The sequence below is a fragment of the Leptodactylus fuscus genome, chromosome 2 (assembly GCF_031893055.1).
Source record: "Leptodactylus fuscus isolate aLepFus1 chromosome 2, aLepFus1.hap2, whole genome shotgun sequence".
NCBI classification, from domain to species: Eukaryota; Metazoa; Chordata; class Amphibia; order Anura; family Leptodactylidae; genus Leptodactylus; species Leptodactylus fuscus.
The window spans coordinates 92764486-92772824 of NC_134266.1; positions in this window are offsets into that span (position 1 = coordinate 92764486).

Below are 8339 nucleotides of genomic sequence, written 5' to 3' on the forward strand. Positions count from 1 at the left end.
ATAGAGTTGCCTGAGGTATGAAAAAGCACATTTGGACAAGGCAGCTTCATTTTGGAAACAAAAATTGAGTTGTTTGGTTATAAAAAAAAAAAAAAAGGCGTTATGCATGGCGTCCAAAAAGAAACAGCATTCCAAGAAAAACACTTGCTACCCACTGTAAAATTTGGTGGAGGTTCCATCATGCTTTGGGGCTGTGTGGCCAATGCCGGCATCGGGAATCTTGTTAAAGTTGAGAGTCGCATGGATTCCACTCAGTATCAGCAGATTCTTGAGAATAATGTTCAAGAATCAGTGACGAAGTTGAAGTTACGCCGGGGATGGATATTTCAGCAAGACAATGATCCAAAACACCGCTCCAAATCGACTCAGGCATTCATGCAGAGGAACAATTACAATGTTCTGGAATGGCCATCCCAGTCCCCAGACCTGAATATCATTGAACATCTGTGGGATGATTTGAAGCGGGCTGTCCATGCTCGGCGACCATCTAACTTAACTGAACTTGAATTGTTTGTCCAAAATACCTTTATCCAGGATCCAGGAACTGATTAAAAGCTACAGGAAGCGACTAGAGGCTGTTATCTTTGCAAAAGGAGGATCTACTAAATATTAATGTCACTTTTCTGTTGAGGTGCCCATACTTTTGCACCGGTCAAATTTTGGTCTAATGCATATTGCACATTTTCTGTTAGTACAATAAACCTCATTTCAATCCTGAAATATTACTGTGTCCATCAGTTATTAGATATATCAAACTGAAATGGCTGTTGCAAATACCAAAATATTTAGAACTAAAAATGATTAAGATTAATAGGGGTGCCCAAACTTTTTCATAGGACTGTAAGAGCGTCTATATATATATATATATATATATATATATATATACACACAGTATGTGTATATATATATATATATATATATATATATATATATATATATATATATATATATATATCTCCCTATATTATAAAAATGAATTTCTGTCTGTCTGTCTGTGCTCTAATGCGAACCAAACGGCTGGACCGATCTTCACCAAATTTGGTACAGAGATACTTCAGGTATCCGGGAAGGTTTAAGACGAGACTCCAACTCACTCGGACGTACCGTTGCTGAGATACAGCATTCCAAACACAGTGCCCCCCCCCCTTAGCCAATACAAACCTGCAAGTCTTTCACTTATATTCCAACTGCAATACACATGGTCACTCCACATGCACAATACAACACTGATATCCAAACTGAGATACACGCATCAGAGGATTAGATACACAGATCAGCACACAGTGTCACACTCCAGAAGATTAGATACACGCGTCTGCACACAGTCCCACAAACCAGAGGATTAAATACGCACTTCTGCACACAGTTCCACACACTGAAGGATTTGATACGTGCGTCTGCACACAGTTCCACATGCCGAAGGATTAGATACACGCGTCTGCACAAAGTACCACACCCCTGGGGATTGGATACATGCATCTGCACACAGTTCCACACACCAGAGCATAAGATATGCACGTCTGCACACAGTACCACATGTCGTCGGATTAGATACGCGCGTCTACACACAGTTCCACACTCCAGAGGATTAGATACGCGCGTCTGCAGACAGTTGTACACGCCATAGGATTAGATACACGTGTCTACACACAGTTCCACACACCAGAGCATAAGATATGCACATCTGCACACAGTACCACATGCCGCAGGATTAGATATGTGTGTCTACACACAGTTCCCCACGCCGTAGGATTAGATACGCGCCTCTTCACACAATACCACACAGGGGAGGATTAGATACGTGTGCCTGAATACACTACCACACTTTGGAGGATTAGATACATGCCTCTGCACACAGTACCACAAGCCAGAGAATTAGATACGCGTCTCAGCACACAGTACCACACAGGGAGGATTAGATACGTGCGTCTGCACACAGTACCCCACGCCAGAGGATTAGATATACGCGTCTGCACACAGTAACACATGCCGTAGGATTAGATATGCGCGTCTACACACAGTTCCACACGCCGCAGGATTAGATACGTGCCTCTTAACACAATACCACACAGGTGAGGATTAGATACGTGTGTCTGCACACAGTACCACAAGCCAGAGAATTAGATACGTGTCTAAGCACACAGTACAACACGGGGAGAATTAGATACGCGTCTCAGCACTCAGTACCACACGCCAGAGGATTAGATACGCGCATCTGCACACAGTACCACATGCCGTAGGATTAGATACACGCGTCTACACACAGTTACACACGCCGTAGGGTTAGATACGCGCCTTTTCACACAATACCACACAAGGGAGGATTAGATACGCACATCTGCACACAGTTCCACACACCAGAGGATTAGATAAGCACGTCTGCACTCAGTACTACATGCCGTAGGATTAGATACACGCGTCTGCTTACAGTTCCACATGCCAGACGATGAGCTATGTACGTCTTCACACAGTTGTACACGCTATAGGTTTAGATACACGCGTCTGCATACAGTACCACATGCTGTAGGATTAGATACGCGTGTCTACACACAGTTCCACACGCTGTAGGATTAGATACGCGCCTCTTCACACAGTACCACACTTTGGAGGATTAGATACAGTCCTATGAAAAAGTTTGGGCACCCCTATTAATCTTAATCATTTTTTGTTCTAAATATTTTGGTGTTTGCAACAGCCATTTCAGTTTGATATATCTAATAACTGATGGACACAGTAATATTTCAGGATTGAAATGAGGTTTATTGTACTAACAGAAAATGTGCAATATGCATTAAACCAAAATTTGACCGGTGCAAAAGTATGGGCACCCTTATCATTTTATTGATTTGAATTCCCCTAACTACTTTTTACTGACTTACTGAAGCACAAAATTGGTTTTGTAACCTCAGTGAGCTTTGACCTTCATAACCAGATGTATCCAATCATAAGAAAAGGTATTTAAGGTGGCCAATTACAAGTTGTTCTCCTATTTGAATCTCCTCTGAAGAGTGGCATCATGGGCTACTCAAAACAACTCTCAAATGATCTGAAAACAAAGATTGTTCAACATAGTTGTTCAGGGGAAGCATACAAAAAGTTGTCTCTACACACAGTTCCACACGCCGTAGGATTAGATACGCGCCTCTTCACACAATACCACACAGGGGAGGATTAAATACGTGCGTCTGCACACAGTACCACACGCCAGAGGATAAGATAAGCGCGTCTGCATACAGTACCAAATTCCGTAGGAGTAGATACGCACGTCTGCACACAGTACCACATGCCGTAGGATTAGATACCCACGTCTACACACAGTTCCACATGCCGTAGGATTAGATACGCGCCTATTCACACAATACCACACAGGGGAGGATTAGATACGTGCATCTGCACACAGTACCACATGCCAGAGTATTAGATACGCGCATCTGCACACAGTACCGCACGCCAGAGTCATTAGATATGCGTGTCTGCACACAGTTTCACTTACTGGAGGATTAGATACGCGCCTCTTCACACAATACCACACGGGGAGTATTAGATATGTGCATCTGCACACAGTACCACACCAACAAGGATTGGATACTTGCATCTAAACACAGTACTACACGGGGAAGGATTAGATACAGCTTTACTCCAGGTATCCATAACAACTGATCACAGGTTTTTCACTGACATCCAAAATGAGATACACATAATCACATGACGCTTATGGACATACATACAAACCACATACAAAATACACCAGTGCAAAATGGGACAATTCTTATGGGGCCACTACACAAACATAAAATGTAATATACCCGTGCGAAGCCGGGTCCTCCCTCTAGTCTCCCTATATTATAAAAATGAATTTCTGTCTGTCTGTCTGTCTGTCTGTGCTCTAATGCAAACCAAACGACTGGACCGATCTTCACCAAATTTGGTACAGAGATACTTCAGATATCCGGGAAGGTTTAAGACGAGACTCCAACTCGCTCGGACGTACCGTTGCTGAGATACAGCATTTCAAACACAGTGCCCCCCCCCTTAGCCAATACAAACCTGCAAGACTTTCACTCATATTCCAACTGCAATACACACGGTCACTCCACATGCACAATACAACACTGATATCCAAACTGAGATACACGCATCAGAGGATTAGATACACAGATCAGCACACAGTATCACACACCAGAGGATTAGATACACGGGTCTGCACACAGTCCCACAAACCAGAGAATTAAATACGCACTTCTGCACACAGTTCCACACACTGAAGGATTTGATACACGCGTCTACACACAGTTCCACACTCCAGAGGATTAGATACGCGCGTCTGCACACATTTGTACACGCCATAGGATTAGATACACGCGTCTTCACACAGTTCCACACACCAGAGGATTAGATATGCACGTCTGCACACAGTTGTACACGCCATAGGATTAGATACACGCGTCTTCACACAGTACCACATGCAGTAGGATTAGATACGTGCGTCTACACACAGTTCCACACGCCGAAGGATTAGATACGCGCCTCTTCACACAATACCACACAGGGGAGGATTAGATATGTGTGTGTGCACACAGTACCACACTTTGGAGGATTAGATACATGCCTCTGCACACAGTACCACAAGCCAGAGAATTAGATACGCGTCTCAGCACACAGTATCACACGGGGGAGGATTAGATACGCTCATCTACACACAGTACTACATGCCATAGGATTATATACGCACGTCTGCACACAGTACCACATGCCGGGGGATTGGATACATGCTTCTACACACAGTTCCACACACTGTAGGATTAGATACGCACCTCTTCACATAATACCACACAGGGGAGGATTAGATACACGTGTCTTCACACAGTTGTACACGCCATAGGATTAGATACACACGTCTGCACAGAGTACCACATGCCGTAGGATTAGATACACACGTCTACACACAGTTCCACACTCCAGAGGATTAGATACGCGCGTCTGCACACAGTTGTACACGCCATAGAATTAGATACACGCGTCTGCACACAGTACCACATGCAGTAGGATTAGATACGTGACTCTTCACACAGTACCACACAGGGGAGGATTAGATACGTGTGTGCACACAGTATCACACTTTGGAGGATTAGATACATGCCTCTGCACACAGTACCACAAGCCAGAGAATTAGATACGCGTCTCAGCACACAGTATCACACGGGGGAGGATTAGATATGCGCCTCTTCACACAATACCACACAGGGGAGGATTAGCATACAGTACCACATGCCAGAGAATTAGATACGCGTCTCAGCACACAGTTCCACATGGGGGAGGATTAGATACGCGCATCTGCACACAGTACCACACGCCAGAGTCATTAGATACGCGCGTCTGCACACAGTTTCACTTACTGGAGGATTAGATACACGCCTCTTCACACAATATCACATGGGGAGGATTAGATATGTGCATCTGCACAAAGTACCACACCAACAAGAATTAGACACGTGCATCTAAACACAGTCCTACACGGGGAAGGATTAAATACAGCTTTACTCCAGGTATCCATAACAACTGATCACAGGTTTTTCACTGACATCCAAAATGAGATACACATAATCACATGACGCTTATGGACATACACACAAACAACATGCAAAATACACCAGAGCAAAATTGGACAATTCTTATGGGGCCACTACACAAACATAAAATGTAATATACCTGTGCGAAGCCGGGTCCTCCCTCTAGTATCTTATAAAAATGAATTCTTGTCTGTCCGTCTGTCTGTCTGTCTGTCTGTCTGTCTGTTCTCTAATGCGAACCAAACGACTGGACCGATCTTCACCAAGTTTGGTACAGAGATACTTCAGATATCTGGGAAGGTTTAAGATGAGACTCCAACTCGCTCAGACGTACCATTGCTGAGATACAGCATTCCAAACACAGTGCCCCCCCCCCCCCCCCCCCCGTAGCCAATACAAACCTGCAAGACTTTCACTCATATTCCAACTGCAATACACACGGTTACTCCACATGCACAATACAACACTGAAATCCAAACTGAGATACACGCATCAGAGGATTAGATACACAGATCAGCACACAGTATCACACGCCACAGGATTAGATACACGGGTCTGCACACAGTCCCACACACCAGAGGATTAAATACGCACTTCTGCACACAGTTCCACACACTGAAGGATTTGATACGTGCGTCTGTACAGAGTACCACATGCCGAAGGATTAGATACAGGCGTCTACACACAGTTCCACACTCCAGAGGATTAGATACGCGCATCTGCACACAGTTGTACATGCCATAGGATTAGATAAACGTGTCTGCACACAGTACCACATGCAGTAGGATTAGATACGCACATCTACACATAGTTCCACACGCCGAAGGATTAGATACACGCCTCTTCACACAATACCACACAGGGGAGGATTAGATACGTGTGTGTGCACACAGTACCACACTTTGGAGGATTAGATACATGACTCTGCACACAGTACCACAAACCAGAGAATTAGATACGCGTCTCCGCACACAGTATCACACAGGGGAGGATTAGATACGCGCGTCTGCACACAGTACCACATGCCATAGGATTAGATACGCGTGTCTACACATAGTTCCACACACCATAGGATTAGATACGCGCCTCTTCACACAATACCACACAGGGGAGGATTAGATACACGTGTCTTCACACAGTTGTACATGCCATAGGATTAGATACACGCGTCTGCACATAGTACCACATGCCGTAGGATTAGATACGCGCGTCTACACACAGTACCATATGCCGTAGGATTAGATACGTGTGTCTGCACACAGTACCACATGCCGTAGGATTAGATACGTGCATCTACACACAGTTCCACACTCCAGAGGATTAGATACGCGCGTCTGCACACATTTGTACACGCCATAGGATTAGATACACACGTCTGCACAGAGTACCACATGCCGTAGGATTAGATACATGCGTCTACACACAGTTCCACACTCCAGAGGATTAGATACACGCGTCTGCACACAGTCTCACATGCCGTAGGATTAGATACGCGCGTCTACACACAGTACCACATGCCATAGGATTAGATACGCGTGTCTGCACACAGTACCACGTGCTGTAGGATTAGATACACGCGTCTACACACAGTTCCACACTCCAGAGGATTAGATATGCACGTCTGCACACATTTGTACACGCCATAGGATTAGATACACAAGTCTGCACAGAGTGTCACATGCCGTAGGATTAGATACACGCGTCTACACACAGTTACACACTCCAGAGGATTAGATACGCACATCTGCACACAGTTGTACACGCCATAGGATTAGATACACGTGTCTGCACACTGTACCACATGCAGTAGGATTAGATACGCACGTCTACACATAGTTCCACACGCCGAAGGATTAGATACACGCCTCTTCACACAATACCACACAGGGGAGGATTAGATACGTGTGTGTGCACACAGTACCACACTTTGGAGGATTAGATACATGCCTCTGCACACAGTACCACAAACCAGAGAATTAGATACGCGTCTCCGCACACAGTATCACACGAGGGGAGGATTAGATACGCATGTCTGCACACAGTACCACATGCCGGGGGATTGGATACGCGTGTGTACACACAGTTCCACATGCCATAGGATTAGATACGTGCCTCTTCACACAATACCAAACAGGGGAGGATTAGATACACGTGTCTTCACACAGTTGTACATGCCATAGGATTAGATACGCGTGTCTGCACACAGTACCACATGCCGTAGGATTAGATACGTGCGTCTACACACAGTTCCACATGCCTTAGGATTAGATACGCGCCTCTTCACATAATACCACACAGGGGAGGATTAAATACGCGCGTCTGCACACAGTTCCACACGCCAGAGTATTAGATAAGCGCGTCTGCACACAGTACCAAATTCCGTAGGATTAGATACGCATGTCTGCACACAGTACCACACTTTGGAGGATTAGATACATGCCTCTGCACACAGTACCACAAGCCAGAGAATTAGATACGCGTCTCCCAGTGTCATGCCGTTCCCCCCCCTTCATCTGCCCTAATGTCATGCCATTCCCCCCCTCCATCTGCCCCAGTGTCATGCTGTTCTCCCCCCCTTCATCTGCCCCAGTGTCATGCAGTTCTCCCCCCTCCATCTGCCCCAGTGTCATGCCGTTCTCCCCCTCCATCTGCCCCAGTGTCATGCTGTTCTCCCCCCCCTTCATCTGCCCCAGTGTCATGCTGTTCTCCCCCCCTTCATCTGCCCCAGTGTCATGCCATTCTCCCCCCTCCATCTGCCCCAGTGTCATG